Source organism: Macaca fascicularis, chromosome X (assembly GCF_037993035.2).
Source record: "Macaca fascicularis isolate 582-1 chromosome X, T2T-MFA8v1.1".
In the NCBI taxonomy this organism is placed as follows: Eukaryota; Metazoa; Chordata; class Mammalia; order Primates; family Cercopithecidae; genus Macaca; species Macaca fascicularis.
Window position 1 is genome coordinate 126,995,925 of NC_088395.1, and position 19,500 is coordinate 127,015,424.

Consider the following 19,500-nt stretch of genomic DNA (forward strand, 5'->3'; position numbering starts at 1 on the left):
ACATGGTAAGTGCCCCAAAAGTGGTAGCTATATTATAATCTATATTATTATCTCTATGCCGGCTCCTATTCTCTCAGGGACCTGATGGGTATCAAGTGGCTCATCTGACAAAATCATATAAACAGACACTTAGGTTTAGGTGTCTCCTCCCTACCTGCCCCATAAAACCAAAAGTACCATTAGTACCAGAGTATGGGTACTAAGATCATTTAAAAACGTGATCACCAAATTTTTGACACTCCTCTCATTGACAGTTGATGCCTAGTCCCTTCCCCTTGAATTTGGATTCTGTGAATGTTTGACCAATAGGATATGGTAGAAGTGACACTGTGTCAGTTTCTGGGCCTATATCTCAAGAAACTGGCATCTTCCTGTTCTGGGGGTGTTTGCTCTTGGAATCCAGCCACATGCTGTGAGAAAGTCCATGCAGAGGTTCCTGTGGAGAGGAATCAAGGCTCCTGGCTTTCCACCCTGGCTGGACTCCCACCTGACAGCCAATACCACTTTGCCAGCCAATGTGAGTGAGCCATCTTGGATACAGGTCCTCTGGCTCCCAATTGAGCTGCCCCAGCTGATACCACATGATACTACTGTGACAAACATTGTCCATGTTGTAGATCAGTGACCAACATAAATGTTGTTGTTTTAAGTTACAGGAATAGAAAATCAAAATACAGGCTATGGACATCTGGCCAGTAGATCGGGGGAGATCTTTTGGGGACATGCTGTTCCATGCTCTGCCAACTATACCACGTAAGTGGTAACTGGTTCTATACATTTGTATGACTGATCTTTGGCTGAATTATGAGATGAAATTGTCATGGGATGTAATTATTAAGTGTAATGTTTCAGTTTTTAGAAAAAAACACACAAAGTTTTTTGACCAAATATTTGGACATTGTTAATTAAATATTGATTCCTTCAATGCCAAATCTAATTCCTCCCCCATAACCTATATCTCAGAAATAATATAACAGTCTATTCAGTTACTCAAGTAAAAAAATGTAGGGGTCACCCAGGAATCCTCCCTTTCTCTGAGTCCTCACATTCAGTTCACTAGAAAGTGCTGTTGGCTCTATCTTCAAACTGTACACTAAATCTGTCCTTTTTTTTCCATCCCCACTGCCACCAACCTAGTCCAAATTACCATTTTGTCTTATTTGGACTAACCTTCTGTTTTGGGCACAAACTTGTGTACCTTCTTAGATTCTTTTCCAAGATGCTATCCGCTTTACAAATTGTGCCGCTACCATTTCAGGTTTTTTTTTTTTTTTTTTTTGGCATCCTTTGTGAGCTCCCAGAGCTATGTGGTATTCTAAGTTGAAGCCTTGTACCTGAATGGGCTTCATGTTCTACACTCTGAGCCTATCAGTGCCAAGTTATCACTCCACTTCCATACTTCGGTAAAATGCTACACCATGGGTATGGGATTTGGCTTTGTGAGAAGCTGTCAAGGGACCAAATGATGCAACCTAGAAGTGAAGGAGATTCGGCTCTCTGGGGTATGAACCTTAACTCGTGTAACTCAAGAGGCATGAGGGAGCCAGACAGACAGTTCACTTCACCCTTATAAAGCTACCCTAAAATATGTGTGTTTGTGCATGTATGTGTGTGTTTTCCTTTCAATCATTCTGGAAAAAGTCCCATGTGCTGAGCAAACATATCTGGAAAGTGACTTGTGATTTTTTGAAGTAACGGCCAGTGAGGTAATACATTGCATCACATTGGTTTGCATCTTTTTTGCCTGACTTACCCTTTTTCATCACCCCTGTTGCTTTGGGCTTGCACACACTCAAATGATTAGTATTTGAATTATTGCTCAGACTCTGTTTTCTAGAGGACCCTGGCAAAGGCATTTGATATTAGAAGTGGTTCTAGAAAACAGACAGGATAGATTTGGGAATTGGATTTTTCACTTGCCTAAAAGCAATAGGGACCCTATTGCTGGTGATAAGTGGTATGGCCATAACCCTGGCATGAGGTGACATTGCAAATACTTGAGCTTTCTCCTGTGGTGTGTGCTATTTTATTAGAATGACATGTAGGTGGAGGGAAAGATATGGGGAGGTCAAGTGGCTGTGATGCCTAACTGATATATAAACAATGTTATTAATAAGGATTTTGGAGTAGAATGGCTGATTTGAAGGCAGTAGAGGCTCTGCCTCTATAGCAGCTTTAAAGGAGAGTCTTATCTCCCACAGCTGTAGGGACAGAATGTATTAAACACTAGGCTCCAGATCTGATAATAAGGGTGACAGAATTGTGAAGAGGACTAAATGTCCAACCTTGTCAGGTTCATTAAGCCAAAATCAGATGGGAAAAGAATGGAACATGGAGATCTGGGCTATATATGAACCTAAGTGTTATGACCTCTCAAATTTCTCTGAACGTGCTTTTTTTTTTTTTTTTTTCCTAGTAGAAGCAGCTCCTTTTCCTTGCCAGAGAAGAATAACTTTTCATGGAGACCAGGTAATGGTTTCACGAGAAGAAGTTTCCTTGTGAGACGGTATTTTTTTCTCTAGATCCACCCCACCATCCTCATTGTCTCCTGGTAAGTAACCAGAATCAGATCTCAGCACAGCTTGGAGAGAGAAGCAATTATTTTGTGCTCATTAATGAGGAGAGTCAAAAGCAGTTCACAATCTCAAAAACATCTGAATTATTTGCATGCAAGAAGCCAGACATACACACAAAATGCATACTGAATGATTCCATTTATATGGCTTTCAAGAACAGTCAATACGAATCTATGGAGGAAGAAATCAGAAAGTGGTTGCCTCTGGGTGGGCATAAGGGGATTAACTAGAAAGGGCATGAGGGAGCTTTCTGGAGTGATGGAAACGTTACATATCTTGTTCTGAGTGGTTACATGGGTACAGAAACTGTCAAAACTAAAGTTTCTGTATTTCTTTGTATATCAATTATACATCAATAAAAATTAAAAATCAGTTTATATGGCAAGGAGACACTCAGTGTCATCTCAGGGGTATTTTAACTCTGCTGATTTCTATAACATTGTATGTAGGAAGCTTGAAATGATTGTCCACAGAATATCACACTAGCCCACTATATTGATGAATATATTCACATTGTGAATTTCTACAGGTTTAGGGGTCTGAGGCAGAGCATCTTTTCTAAGGTAAAAGTAAAAATACTCTACTTTGTGCCTCCTACTGCTAAGAAAGAGGCACAGCACTGGTAGATCTTTTGAGATTTGGGATACAGCATAAACTGTATAGGAGAATACTACTCTGATCCATGTATTCAGTAACCTTTGAAGGCTGCTCCTTTCAAGTGAGGCCCAGAGCAAGAGAGGGCTCTGCAGCAGCTCTGGCTTTTTTGACAGGCTGACTGCCTCATGGGCCATGTGATCTATCAGACCCAATAGATCTTAATCAGATCTAGATTAAGCCTCTGGCAATCCACTAGAAAGTCACAGTATAGATCTGTAAGGTTCTGGAGCAAGACCATACCCTTGGTGGCAGAGAACTATTCTTTTAAAAACATTATCTGGTGTGCTAGTAGAGACTGAGTGTCTGATCATGGAGCACCGTGTTAGTTATTTATTACTGAGTTACAATGTTATCACAAACTTAGCACCTAAAAAACTATATATATATATATATATATATATATATATATATATATATATATACTATCTCATAATTTCCTCCAGGAATCTGGAGTTGGCTTAGCTGAGTCCCCTGTTTAGGGCTAGAAGGCTGCAATCAACGTGTTGGCCTGGTTGCATTCCTTTCTGGAGCTTGGGATCCTCTTTCAAGCTTACATGGTTGTTGGTAGAATTAAATTCCTTGCAGCTATAGGACTGAGGTCCCTGTTTTCTTTCTGGTTGTTGGCCAGGGACCTCTCAGTCCTAGAGACTGCCCAGAGTTCCTTGCCACATGTCCCTCTCACAGGTCATTTTACAACATTGAAGTTTAGTTCTTTCTTTTCTTTTTATTTTAGAGACAGAATAGGGTCTTTCTGTGTCTCACTCTGTTGCCCAGGCTGGAGCATAGTGGCACCATCATAGCTCACTGTAACTTCGAACTCCTGGGCTTAAGTGATCCTCCTGCCTCAGCCTCCCCAGTAACTACGACTACAGATGCACCCCACCAGACCTGGCTAATATAGTTTAGTTCTTAAAGGCCAGGAGGAGAAACTCTCACTTCAGCCTGGCAAGATTGAGTCTTATATATAATGTAACATAATCATGGGAGGGATTATTCCATTGCTGTTGCCATACGCCATTGCCTAGAAGCAAGGGGCAAGTTCCACCTATACTCAAGGGGAAGGAATTATACAAGTGTGACTCATGAGGGGGCCTTAGAGTGTCTCCACTACAGGCATCAAATGACTATGCAGTGTGAGCTTCTCATAATAAATTGGGTATAGTCTCATCTACCAAGCTATAAGGATGGGCATGAGCAACAACAATCTGTCGGGGCCTAGGCTTAAGCGGATTTAGTAGGCATGAATAAAATGTAGGAGCAGATGGCCCAGACAGAAGTCACAGTTTCCACTGCACCACTACTCCTCCTTCAGCCCAAATCTATGTTGCATCATGTTGAGGGGTCTGCTGTTGTCATCTGATAGAGAAGGAAAGGATTCAGGCCTAATTCACAGATGGGTCAGTGCAATATGTTGGCACCATGCGGAAGGGAATTGTTGTCTCATTATAGCCCCACTCTACAGTAGCTCTGAAGAACAATGGTGAAGGAAATACTCCTAGTGGGTAGGCTTCCTATCACTAAAACTGACCTAGCACCTGCCACAGCTAAGATCCACAGGTAAGATCTCAACCTGCCAGCAGCCCTCCATCCAGCATCATTCTTTAGGGAGACCAACTGGCTACCTGATGTCAGGTCAGTTACTTAGGTCCTTTCTATCCTGAAGGGGACAGCAATTCTTCTTCAGCAGAATGGTTATCTATTCTAGATATGGATTGGCCTTTTCTGCCCACATGGCCTATGCTGGCACCACTGTCTGAGGGCTTACAGAATGCTTGGTAGAATAAAAGGACAAGCTGTTGGAGGCTCAGCAAAGGTGCCAGAAGGAGGATAAAACTTTGTAGTGCTGGCAGATATATATTAAATGCAGGGATGTGGTATATGCCTTGGTCCCCTGGTCAGTATATAGTACTGAATCCTTTATAGTTAGAATACAGAGATACAGGAATGTGAGTCAGGAAGAAAATTCCTGTAACTACTGTAGGGAATGGGAGTATCCCTGACACGTTGGTGGGATAACAGCAGTGATAGCAGCAGAGACACTGGGTATGTTGATGGCAGCCATAGCTGTTGCCAGAGGCAACCAAGCATTCAAACAAAGAATAGCATTGTCAGAAGCATCTGGAACAGCTTAATAGCAGTTAAGGAGAGTGGAAGAATAAGGTAAATGGAATGAACTTTGGGGTTCTGGGTGCAGTGAAAGGAGCTAGAGCTCCAGAATCATAGAGATCTAACTCTAAATCCTGGCTTTACAACTTACCTGCATGACTTTGGGCAAATGACTTCACCTTCCGATCCTCATTTCCTATACCTATAAAACAGAGATAATAATAGTACCTATCCACAAGGTTATTGTGGGAATTCATAAATATTTGTAGTGATCTTTGTAAGATGCTTAGAACAGTGCCTGGCAAAGATGGAGTTCAACAAAATTATGTATGCAATGAACATACATCTCATTTTAAGATAGACATGGTATGACTTGAACACAATGACATGAAATTGTTCCAAAAACTACTTGAAGGAGCTTCTTTTTTATTTTTTATTTTTGTTTTATTAGTTTTTAGAGAACAGGTGGTTTTTTGTCACATGAATAAGTTATTTAGCGGTAATCTCTGAGATTTTGGTGTACCCATTACCCCAGCAGTGTACACTGCACCCAATGTGTAGTCTTTAATTCCTCACCCACCTCCCACCCTTCCTCCCAAGTCCCTAAGGTCCATTATATTCCTCCTAAGCTTTTGCATCCTCATAGTTTAGCTCCTGCTTATAAGTGAAACATGCGATGTTTGGTTTTCCATTCCCGAGTTACTTCACTTAGAATAAGGGTCTCCAACTCCATTCAGGTTGCTGCGAATGCCATTATTTCATTTCCTTTTATGGTTGAGTAGTATTCCATGGTGTATATATACCACATTTTCTTAATCCACTAGTTGGTCGATGGTATTTAGGTTGGTTCCATATTTTTGCAATTGCGAGTTGTGCTGCTACTATAAACATGCATGTGCAAGTATCTTTTTCATATAATGACTTATTTTCCTCTGGGTAGATTCCCAGTAGTGGGATTGCTGAATCAGATGGTAGTTCTACATTTACTTCTTTAAGGAGTCTCCATACTGTTTTCCATAGTAGTTGTACTAGTTTACATTCCCACCAGCAGTGTAGAAGTGTTCCCTTTTCACCATATCAATGCCAATATCTGTTATTATTTATGTTTAAATTATGGCTATTCTTGCAGGAGCACAGTGGTGTCTAATTGTCATTTTAATTTGCATTTCCTTGATCATTAGTGATGTTGAGCATTTTTTCATATTTGTTGGCTATTTGTACATCTTCTATTGAGAATTGTCTATTAATGCCTTTGCTCACTTTTTGAAGGGGTTATTTTTTTTTCTTGCTAGTTTATTTGAGTTCCTTGTAGATTCTGGGCATTAGTCCTTCCCTGGATGCATAGTTTTGCGAATATTTTCTCCCATTCTGTGGGTTGTCTGTTTACTCTGTTGATTATTTCTTTTTCTGTGCAGAAGCTTTTTAGTTTGATTAGGTTCCATCTACTTATTTTTGTTTTTGTTGCATTTGCTTTTGGGTTCTTGGTCATAAACTCTTTGCCTAAGCCAACGTCTAGAAGAGTTTTACTGATGTTACCTTCTAGAATTTTTATGGATTCAGGTCTTAGATCTAAATCTTTGATTCATCTTGAGTTGATTTTTGTATAAGGTGAGAGACAAGGATCCAGTTTCATTCTTCTACATGTGTCTTGCCAGTTTTCCCAGCACCATTTATTGAATAGGGTGTCCTTTCCCCAATTTATGTTTTTGTATGCTTTGCTGCAGATCAGTTGGCTGTAAGTATTTGACTTTATTCCTGTATTCTCTATTCTGTTCCATTGTTCTACATGCCTATTTTTATACCACTACCATGCCGGTTTGGTAACTATTGCTTTGTGGTATAGTTTGAAGTCAGGTAATGTGATTCCTCCAGATTTGTTCTTTTTGCTTAGTGTTGCTTTGGCTATGCAGGCTCTTTTTTGGTTTCATATGAATTTTAGGGTTGTTTTTACTAGCTCTGTGAAGAATGATGATGGTACTTTGATGGGAATTGCATTAAATTTGTAGATTACTCTTGGCAATATGGTGATTTTTCACAATATTGATTCTTCCCTCCATGAGCATGGGATGTGTTTCCATTTGTTTGTGTTAATCAATGATTTCTTTCAGCAGTGTTTTGTAGTTTTCCTTGTAGAGATCTTTCACCTCCTTGGATATTCCTAATTTTTTTTTTTTTTTTGCAGCTGCTGTAAAAGTGGTTGAGTTCTTGATTTGATTCTCAACTTGGTCGCTCTTGGTGTATAGCATATAGCAGGGTAAATTTATTTTGTAAAGGAAACTTTACTGAATTCATTTATCAGATCCAGGATTTTTTTGGATGAGTCTTTAGGGTTTCCTAGGTATATGATTATATCACTGGCAAACAGTGACAGTTTGACTTCCTTTTTACTGATTTGGATGGCCTTTATTTCTTTCTCTTGTCTAATTGCTCTGGTTAGGACTTCCAGTACTATTTTGAATAGAAGTGGTGAAAGTAGGCATCCTTGTCTTGTTCCAGTTCTCAGGAATGGAACAACGCTTTCAACTTTTCCCAAATCAGTATAATGTTGGCTGTGGGTTTGTCATAGATGGCTTTTATTACATTAAGGTATGTCCCCTGCATGCTGATTTTGCTGAGGGTTTTAATCATAAAGGGATGCTGGATTTTGTCAAATGCTTTTTCTGCTTCTGTTGAAATGATCATATGATTTTTGTTTTTAACTTTGTTTATGTGATGTATCACATTTATTGACTTGCATATATTAAACCCTCTCACCATCCCTGATATGAAACCCACTTGATCATGTTGTGTTCTCTTTTTGATATGCTGTTAGATTCAATTATAGCTAGTATTTTTTGGAGGATTTTTGCATCTATATTCATCAGGGATATTGGTCTGTAGTTTTCTTTTTTTGTTATGTCCTTTCCTGGTTTTGGTATTAGGGTGATACTGGCTTCATAGAATGATTTAGGGAGGATTTCCTCTTTCTCTATCTTTTGGAGTAGTGTCAATAGGATTGGTACCAATTCTTTTAATGTCTGATAGAATTCAGCTGTGAATCCATGTGGTCCGTGACTTTTTTTTTGGTTGGTAACTTTTTAGTTATCATTTCAATCTCGCTGCTTGTTATCGGCCTGTTCAGATTTTCTATTTCTTCCTGGTTTAATCTAAGAGGGTTGTATATTTCCAGGAATTTATCCCTGTCTTCTGGTTTTCTAGTTTATGCCCATAAAGGTGTTCATAGTAGCCCTGAATGATATTCGTATTTACACCAATCTGAATAGAATTTCTTAAGGCATTTCTGGCTGACTACACCAGATTTTACTATGTAGACACGACATACAACATAATACTTGTACATATGCATAAACAAACACACACACACACACACACACATATATATACGCACACATTCACATATAATCTTATAACTTTCATTTTAGAATTTTAGCCATGAGATAATAATAAAAACTCATCAGTTTATAAATGGTAATTAGATCCAAATTATACTTCTTAAAAAATGGAACCTATTTATAAGGCTAAACTTTATTTGCCTTAATAGGTAGTCTAATGAAGGCTGTGGACCAAAATTTTGAGTAAAGCAGCTTGTTTTTTTTTCTTTAAATCCCTTTTGCCTTTTACCCCTTTTTTTTCAGTTTCAAAGGAATGTAACGTTAAAATTTTAATGTGTAGGCCGGGCGCGGTGGCTCAAGCCTGTAATCCCAGCACTTTGGGAGGCCGAGGCGGGTGGATCACGAGGTCAGGAGATCGAGACTATCCTGGCTAACATGGTGAAACCCCGTCTCTACTAAAAATACAAAAAAAATAGCCGGGCGTGGTGGCGGGCGCCTGTAGTCTCAGCTACTTGGGAGGCTGAGGCGGGAGAATGGCGTGAACCCGGGAGGCGGAGCTTGCAGTGAGCCGAGATCACGCCGCTGCACTCCAGCCTGGGAGACACAGCGAGACTCCGTCTCAAAAAAAAAAAAAAAAAAAAAAAAAAAAAAAAAAAAATTTAATGTGTACATTCTAGGTAGAACTGGATAAAGTGTATGAGGAAACCCAAATCTCCAAGTAGCCTTAAATTTTTATTAACAAATCTGTCTTTCGTTTGTTGGTTTGGTTTGCTTGACAAGTTAATGTGGGCAGGGAAGCATCTTACCAGTTTTTTTTTTTTTCTGGCTTTTTTTGGCCCCTGCATGGCAGACAAAGCAATTTTTATGTTGGACAAAGATAGCTTATATTATAATTGCTCTGAGCTTAAGATTTTGTCCTATTTGAGTAGAGAGGCTTTTATAGACATTTAGCTAGTTCTATTTCTTATAGAATATTAATTCTTCAATTAACTGTTCCATCACCCTAAGCTATTGTTATTTAGGCAAACCTAAATTTATATTAAAAGGGATGTCTCTTAGGTCTAGGTTGTTGGTTGCCATAGAGATGTTGTAATTTGTAAAGCCGTTAATTTGAAAGCCTTTTAAGACCTTTTATTTCTTGGCTGGAATGCCACAAGTTGTGAGTTAATCTCAATACCAGCAGAAAAGTCAGCAGATTCAAAATACGCAGAAAAACAGTAGAGAGAGAACTTAGAAGGCTCTATATATTAACTCTATAGTTGGTTTCAGTTTTTGTTTTTTTTCTTTTAAATAAGCTCGGACAGTTTATATAATGGCCATTGAGCTCTGAATTTTTCTTTATGTAGTTTATCCATTATTTTAAACGTGTGCACTAGGCCGGGCGTGGTGGCTCACGCCTATAATCCTAGCAGTTTGGGAGGCTGAGGCAGGCGGACCACTTGAAGTCAGGAGTTCGAAAGCATCCTGGCCAACATGGTGAAACCCTTGTCTCTACTAAAAATACAAAAAATTAGCTGGGCGTGGTGGCAGATACCTGTAATCCCAGATACTTGGGAGGCCAAGGCAGGAGAATCGCTTGAACCTGGGAAGCGGAGGTTGCAGTGAGCTGAGATTGCGCCACTGCACTCTAGCCTGGGCGACAGAGCGAGACTCCATCTCAAAACATAAACAAAAACAAAAACAAAAAAACAAAAAAACCAAACCATGTGCACTAGAATCTCTAATATACCTGGCTGGAATCCCAGAAAACCTGGATGCCTTAATGTTTAAGAATCTCATTCCGTTTCTTATTAATCTCTTGAAAGCAAAGAAAATCTTATAAATTCTATTAGAGACTGTCAGGAGTTTGGACTGATGTTTTAGATGGTGGTAATCACCCTAGTGGCTGTTAAATAATTTTAGTTTTATTAGTTTTTTGTTTTTGTTTTTGGAGAGATGGGGGTATCTTGGTTTGTTGCCTAGTCTGGTCTCAAACTCATGGCTTTAAGTGATCCTCCTGTTTTGGCCTCCCAAACTGCTGGGATTACAGGCATGAGCCACCATGCCCAGCCACCCTAGTGGCTTTTGACCAGCCTCCTTGTGCCCACCATTTACAATTTTTTATTTTTGCTCTCAGAAGATTTTTAGAAACAAGCAAGGGAAAAGAGAGAAATCATTTATAGAGATGCAGAACCAAACCAAAATGAAATCAAAATTAGAGTGCTCATAAGAATTTTAAATGAAGCATGGAGATTAAATAAAATATTAAATTGGGTATGTAGAAAGAACCAAAAGTAAATTCACCAGAAAAGACATGTCTCACAGACAGGGTGTAACTTCTAAAGAAGCTAGAGTACTCAAACCAGAAGGATATTGTCTTTATACCAGAAAGACAAAAAGTCTTTTATCATCCTAGGAGGCATGCAAGGTCTTTTATTAAGGTGGTTTTATTACCAAGTCCTGAATAAAGTCAAAATCATCTACCAAAAAGAGGGAGGTTTGGCCTGGCAGAAGACTCACTAGGGCAGAAAATGTAGGCTGCAGAAGCAGAGAGCTCAAAGGGCTCAAGTGAGTACTGTACACTAATTCCAAGAATCACCAATTCCTTCTGATAGAGATCTTTTTCAGGTCCCACTTCTGGACGCCATTTATGTCAACCTAAACAATAAACAGAGAGAGGCCCTCCAAAAGAAAATTATATGTATTCAGGAATAGAGCATTGCAATGATAATATGTGTCATAGTAAACTATGTGCATGTTTGGGGAGGCAGATGAAGACAACGTTTTTAAAAGAAAAATGAGGATTACTTAATTGTTTGGAGTTACTTATCCTTGGCTACAAGGATCAGTAACAAGGGTAGCATCACTCCAAGGCTGGACAGGCAGTTGCTGGGCCAATATCCTTGCAGAAGTATTTTTTGTGTGTGTGAGGTTGTGATGGGCTTTGTGCAAGGTTGTGACTTTTGCAGTCTTTTCCGAAATTTCTTGTTATCTGTCGTTTATGCATGAGAATCCTCCCTTTGTGGTCTTCCTTGGCTCTATTTGTCAGGTTTTTGTTTTTGTTTTTGTTTTCCACAGTGATGCCATTTTGATTCTGAGAACTTTAACAGGAGTTCCCTACTCCATCATTTTCATAGATGTCACCTGGAATTTTTTCCTTATTTTTTTATGACCTTGACATAAAAAGAGAGTACTGGTTAGGTATTTTTGGGGAGTACTGGTTAGGTATTTTTAGAATGTTCCTCCACTGATATTCGTATTATGTTTTTCTCATAATTATGCTGGGGCTGTGGGATTTGGGGGGAACTCCACAAAAGTAAAAGGCTATTTTGACCACATATATGACTGGTATGTATTAGCAATATGACTTAACACTATTAAGAAAAGTGGAAGTAGAATGTAGTGGTTTAGGGGTTTGGGCTCTCAAGTGAAACACATCTGAATTCAAACCCTAACTTCTCCACTTGCTTGGAGCTTTTCTGAACTTTGGAGCTTTTCTGAGCTTCAGTTTTCTCATATGTAAAACAGATGTAATAATAGTAGCTACCTCATAGGGTTACTGTGGAGAAGCACATGAGAAGATTCATGTGAAGTGATTAACTTGATGTCTGGCACATAGTAAGTACTCAATATAGGTGAACTAGTAGAATAAGAGGATGCGTGTTTATGTGGGTAGGTGGGTATATACAAGAAAGATTTATCAATTAGTATTAGGAGGATCTGAAATGATTTTTATTATTTAAAGCCATAATTTTATTGAAAGATTTGATGGGAAACCCAGAGTTCCATGGGGAGATATTAGATAACATGGGAAATTTCATACAATGGGGCATTACTCTGGAGGACAGGCATAGATGGTTACTGTAGTTTTAGTTCCTAGGTAGCTAGGGGCTAGTATAAGGAATGCCTGACATTATATTATATTTGTGGTCAGGGAGGGACCCTAGAAGAAAAGAAAGGGGTGACAACTATGTAGTAGTTAAAAGCACTACTATTGAAATCATACAAACCAGGGATCAAGTCCTAGCTTTCCATTCATAGACTTTGTGGCCTTGGGTAAAGTGACTTAACTTCTTTCGGCTCTGTAAAATGGAGACAATAAATTGAGTATTAAATGAAATAATCCATGTAAATGACCCAGAGCATTTGGTGTCCCATAGTGCTCAGTCGATATTAGCTGCTCTTTACTACTTTACAATTGTGACTTAGTCTGGGGACACCCAATAGAAGTCATAGGTCTTCAGGTCAGAAAGGATTTTGTGCCAAGAACTGGCTTTAGGAAGCTTCGCCTTTCAAGATGGAGGATGTTTTGAGCTCCTCCTCTTTCTAGTCACAGTTTCTGGCTCAGGCCTGCTGCAAGCTGCCCTAGGGGCAGGGTGCTTTGGGGATATTTGCGATGGCTAAAAATCGTTTTCTTAAAAAAAAATACTTTTGATGTACAATAAGAAAGAAAATGGAAACCACATGGAAAATTTAGCCCATTCCAATATGTTCTTAGTCTCCCATTCTACATATTGCTAGGGCCTCTTCTGCAGATGATGGCTGAGAATATCCTCTGTAGAGCAATAAATCACAGGATCATTAAATGCATCCTTGCAGCTGCACCAGGGCTAGTTAGAGGCCTATTCAAGAAAAGGGCTTATGTGGAAGGGATTTTTCCTCCTTCTTTTAAAAAGCCACCTGTACCATTTTTGTCTTGGTTTTTAAGTGGATGATTTAAGACATCATTTTCTTCCTCTACTTCTATTTATGATGTACAAATAGTCCTTTGTTAGTAGGGAAAGAAAAAAACCACAAACTCAAATGCCAAACCTAATTAAGGCTCCTTAGAGAAAGTGTGCCTGTTTAACTTTCCAACTTCCTTTCTGAGTTAGTAATTCAGGGACTGGACAAGACACAGGTGGAAGGAATTTTTTCATCAACAGCTGGTGCAAAATCCCTCACATTCCTGGAAGTGCACCAGTTCAGGGTACAGAACTATCTGAGAGAACTAGGGCTAGTCTGGAAAGAGCACATATTGTAATCTAAATATTTTTCCTGTTGATTGGCAAAATCTCAAAAGTTCTTTGAGGCTAGGAGTGATAGCTTTGAGGAAAAAATTGGAACCAGATCATGTAATCCAGATGTTGAAAACAAGGCCTTGAGAATGAAAAACAAACAAACAAACAAAAAACCCTTTTGTTATAAATGAAGCCTTGAGGGGAAAATTCAATTTCTTTATAAACTAGACCTTGAGCAGGAAAAATCCTTTTATTGTAATCATATCAATTCTAGTTAGATTCACATAATGAGGCTAACTGTGCAACTTGGTGAAGATGATGATCAGCCATGTAGAATGATTTAGAGTTCCAGAAGCGCTTTCTCTCTACAATAAAGTCATCCCTACTCAGAGGTCATAGTGCCCGATATCCCTTCATCAGTGGTTCTTAACCCTTTTTTTGTCAAGGACTTGCTTTAGAATCTGGTGAAAGCTACTGACTTTTTCCTCCAGGAAAATGACTGAACATGTGGATACACACATCAGCATACATTTTCCTGAAGTTCACAGATTCCTGTGAACAGCCCTGGGGAGTTTTTGAACAGTCAGCATTTCTCATCATTTTTGTTTGTTTGTTTGTTTTTTTGAGACGGAGTCTTGCTCTGTTGCCCAGGCTGGAGTGCAGTGGCGCGATCTCGGTTCACTGCAACCTCTGCCTCCTGGGTTCAATTTATTCTCCTGTCTCAGCCTCCTGAGTAGCTGAGATTACAGGCATATGCCACCATGCCTGGCTAATTTTTGTGTTTTTAGTAGAGACAGGGTCTCACCATGTTGGCCAGGCTGGTCTCAAACTCTCAACCTCAGGTGATCCAGCCGCCTTGGCCTCCTAAAGTGCTGGAATTACAGACGTGAGCCACTGCACCTGGCCTCATAGTTCATTTTCAAGAGGCACATAATGGGCATCCTGGGCTGGGCATGGTGGCTCATGCCTGTAATCCCAACACTTTGGGAGGCCAAGGTTGGAGGATCACCTGAAGCCAGGAGTTTGAGACCAGCCTGGGCAACATAGAAGACCCCCTCTCAACAAGATACACAAAAAAATTATTTGAGTGTGGTAGTGCACACCTGTAGTCCCAGTTACTTGGGAAGCTGAGGCAGGAAGATCACTTGAACCCAGAAGTTTGAGGCTGCAGTGAACCATGATTGTACCACTGCACTCCAGCCTGGGTGAAAGAGCATGACTCTGTCTCTGTCTCAGGGAAAAAAGGGCACCCTGCTGACACATACCACCCTTGAGGTAAACTAAAATGAAGCTCCATCATATTTTTCATTTCACCATCACATTAAAGTATTATTTAAAATAATGTACTTAATAATGGTTTTATATTAAGGAAAGAGACGATATATAGGGGCAATAATTCACCAAGGTATATAGGTCTACCTTGGTGACACACAGCTTGATCACAGATCAGCTTCCATGTTGAGTTGATTTCTTTCCTTCCTACTTCTATTAAATTTTAAAAAGTCAAGCTTTACAACACTTTAAAATGCTTTAAATGCTCCACAATATTACAGGATAGGTGAAATAAGAATTCTAAAAATTTTACACTATTTGTCTTAGTTGGATTCCTCCACAGCAGTCTGAGGCAAGGACATGGGTGCAGTTAGTATATTTAGAGTGTTATTCTAGGAAGCAGGAGTGACATAGTAAGGAGAATTAGAGAAAGAAAAAAAGTCAGTGCAAAGGTGCATTATGAGGTTGCTGCATTGGGCAACAAGGGCTGAATTCTGGTTAGACTGCTTGGGGGAAGATATAGAACATCTCCCAGAACTCTCCCTTTGATGGATGAGAGGCTGCAGCTCTCATCCACCAGTTCTTGTCCCCCTCATTTGAGGGTTATCTCCAAGGTTGGGATGTGTTTTCATGTGGATTGGCTTTCGTGAAGGCCTTGAGGGCAGAAGCAGAGGAGAGAAACTTGATTTTGGGGCAGGATACTGTTTGTTAGGATGATGTGAGTCTGACCTTACATAGAACTGTCTATCCCAGCTCTGGCTGAGCAAGGTGGAGAAAGAGGCTGTGATGTAGCGCACCAGAAGCATTTATTCCACTATTGAATCTGGGTAGCGAATACCTGGACATTCATTATCCTATCTACTCTACTTTTGTACATGTTTGAAGTTTTTCATAATAAAAGTTAAAAATTCTAATTCAGAATCCTAGGTCATTGGGAACTGCCTCAAGTATTTAGTGGCCTTATCAAAACTATAGATATTATACATCCAAAAAGCTAGATATCACAAGGACAGTTCCCTGATAATACTTTGAAGCACTCCATCAGATCCTAAAGTCCCTGAACAAATCACACTCAAAGGCTGGAAGACAGAATAGTTGAACTTGGGAAATATATGGGTGTGCATTCCTAAATTACCACTTTGATTGCACTTGGTTCAAGAAAGTGTGGTTATAAGTTCTACTGAAAAACTTGAACGTGATATTTACATATACCCAATCATATATAGTCAATTTCTTTCTTCAAGAAGGGCATAAAGTCTCCACATGTTGGGACAGAATCAAATTCTTAGTGATAAGACTGTTTGCACCATAGTTCAGTCTTCTTAAAAAATTCTGATTATTTTATCTTTAACATCAAACATGGCAGTATTTCACCACTGAACTAATAATTACAGGTTCTTTAATATTCTGAAAATGTGGCTATAAAATACGTCTTGAGCAAGGCATTTGAATCTGAGAAATGCTCTTTAGTGGCATTATCATTTTCATAAGGTCCCTTTCCCTATCCCTTGTATCAAAAAATTATGGGAGAGCAGCTTCTCTCAACAGCTGGCACGCTTAGTGTGGAAAAGTGGAGATTAGTATTTACTGCTTATTTCTTTGTACAGCATGCTGGGAAGACATCTTCTTAGGGGCCAAAATTTTATTATAGTCACAATCTTTGTTTTTTTAAACACCGAATCGTGATCAGAAGGCATATTGCTGATCGTTGTTAACCAAGTCGTGAGTGGCTTCACATTTGGGTGCAACCTCTATTATTTGCAGCATATTTCTGGGTGGCAGTCATGGCTAATGCTCTTCAGAATTGGCCGCAGTGCCCCTTTTCCAATCTACTTCATGACTCATTAAGAAAACCACTTGTTAACTAAATTAAAAACCTTTCCTTTTATGAGGAGAAACTAGAGCTCTCCTATATTGCTGGTGGCAATGTAAAATGGTACAGCTACTCTGGAAAAGAGTTGGACAGTTTCTAATGAAACCAAACATGCAACAACCATACAACCCAGCAATTACACTCATGGGCATTTATCCCAGTGATAAGAAAACTTATATTCATACAAGAACCTGTACACAAATGTTCATGGCAATGTATTCCTGATAGCTCCCAACTGGAAACAATCCAAATGTTCTTCAACATGTGAATGGTTAAGCAAACTATGGTATATCCATAGCATAGGACACTACTCACAAATGAAGAGGAACATATTATTGGTATGTACAACAGCTTGAGTGGATCTACAAAAATTGGACTAAGTGAAAAAAGGCAATGGCAAAATTGTATATGATTCCAAATGAATAACATCCTTGAGATGACAAAATTATAAAAATGGAGAACATGTGAGTGGTTGCTAGGGGTTAAGAAGGGGGTGGAGGTGGGGATAGTGGGTGTGGCTATAAAACAGCAACATAAGGGATACTTGCGTGGTGGAACCATTCTGTATCTTGACTGTATCAATGCCAATATCCTGGTTGTGATACTGTATGATGTTGCAAGACACTGTCGTTGGGGGAAACCTGGAAAATGGTACATGATTTCTCTTTGCAGTATTTCTTACAACAACTGCATGAAAATCTGTATCTAAGGTAACAAGCATATATTTTTTAAAAAACCCTTTTCTCTTATAGCATGGAATTTCAGGGTCAAAAATGTGGAGCACTTCTCCCGTGTGTGCTTGTGTGTGTGTGTGCGTGTGTGTGTGTGTGTGTACATACTACTCTTACTACGTCAAGAGTCTGCATATCAGTGTTTTTGCCTGTCTCTAAAGTAGAATATCTGCTGGTGTCCACATGTGATAATAATTGTTTTTTATATTGTGTGCCATAGATATTACGGATGTCCTATGACGTTATAAAAATTCTGCTGATGACTCACTCTGCTTTCTCTAAGTCATTTTGTCATTGATATTGTGCCTGGTTTTATAAGCTTCTTGGCAATGAAGTGATTTGTACTTGTTTTGCCAAGAGGTCTAATAATGTTGAATGACACCCCCATAGCTTTAGTATCTTCCCTACCTTCGTCACAATATTCATCAACTTCATACAGCAAAGAATTACTTTGTGCTTGCTTTCAAAATATTCAATTGGCTTATCACAGGGTTAACTGTACTTTGATTAATAATTATGTAAAAGTGGCCGCGGGCCGAGGAGAGCTCTGGGTGGCCAGCCAAAGACCTGGGCCGTCGTGGGCTTCCGCGAGCCTGCGGGGATGAGCGGGTCCCTGGGCCGAGCGGCGGGCTCGGGTGCGGGCGGTGGTGGCTCGGCAGAGCAGCTGGACGCGCTGGTGAAGAAGGACAAAGTAGTTGTCTTCACTGAAGGGGACGACGGAGCAACCCCAGTGCGGCTTCAGCAACGCCGTGGTGCAGATCCTGTGGCTGCACGGCGTCCGCGACTACGCGGCCTACGAAGTGCTGGACGAACCCGAGCTGCGACAAGGCATTAAAGACTCTTCCAACTGGCCCACCATCCCGCAAGTGTACCTCAACGGCGAGTTTGTGCGGGGCTGTGACATTCTTTTGCAGATGCACCAGAATGGGGACCTGGTGGAAGAACAGAAAAAGCTGGGGATCCGCTCCGCCCTTTTAGATGAAAAGAAAGACCAAGACCCAAAGTGAGGGCGCCCGTGTCCTCCCTGAACAGAGGGAGCCGTTTGTGTCAGAGACTCACCGCCAGAAAAATCTTACCGATTTTGGTTTTCACTACTGAGACAACGGCCTTGCACTGATCATTTCAGTTCATGAGCAGTCGGGTGATTTTAGTTTGTCTGGTGTTTGGGCTAAGAAGATTTTATTGTGAACTTAATTGCAACCACTGCGCCGTAATAATTCAGTGCTGTATTATGATAGTGCTGTAAACAAATTTGTTCTTATATTGCCGTTTATTTTTTGCCTGATTCAGGAGTTAAACTAGGAGCTTTGGAATCATTATTCATGACCCCTCTGCAAATACGTCAGTCTGCAAAGACATTATCTTCCCCCAAATTATGTATTGCTTCCTCTGTTATGGAAAACGATGGACAAAGAAGAAATTGTAAGTAAACTGCCAACACAGGAAAAAAGTTATGTAAAAGCTTTGATGACTTCGTGCTACAATTTGATACATTTTATTATAAAGAGCATGCTGGAGACTGGGGCAAATGGATGGCAGGTCTAATAAAATCAAATTTTCAGACATTTATCTTCTTACTTCATATTTGCATTTTCGACTTCTTATATGATATTGTCACTCACACACAGGCTTATTTCTCTTAGGACATAGAGATTCACATTCTGTGTTTGTACTGGAGACCTGTTCACTATTTATGTTTATGGTGTTTACTGAGTTGTAACATTTAAATCATTATTTTTATTGTTACTTTAATATTCAACAAACCTTTTTTTCTTAGTAAACTTTATTTTTCCAACATTAAAGTAATATAAAACTTGGAAAATACAGCAAAATAAAAAAAGGAAAAATCAATGTAATTTTACTGCCCCCAAAATCCCATTGACATTTTTGTCTTCTGATAGAGATTTTGTTCATTTTTTTTATTTGTTTGCTTTGTTGATAGCTTGAGAGACCTTCAAATTTCCACGTACCCGA

General features: G+C 39.6%; 1 pseudogene; it reads left to right on the forward strand.

Annotated features, from left to right (window-relative positions):
• The first annotated feature begins 312 nt into the window (after positions 1-312).
• LOC102142747 (glutaredoxin-related protein 5, mitochondrial pseudogene) lies at positions 313-19,091 on the forward strand (annotated as a pseudogene).
• Positions 19,092-19,500: the final 409 nt, after the last annotated feature.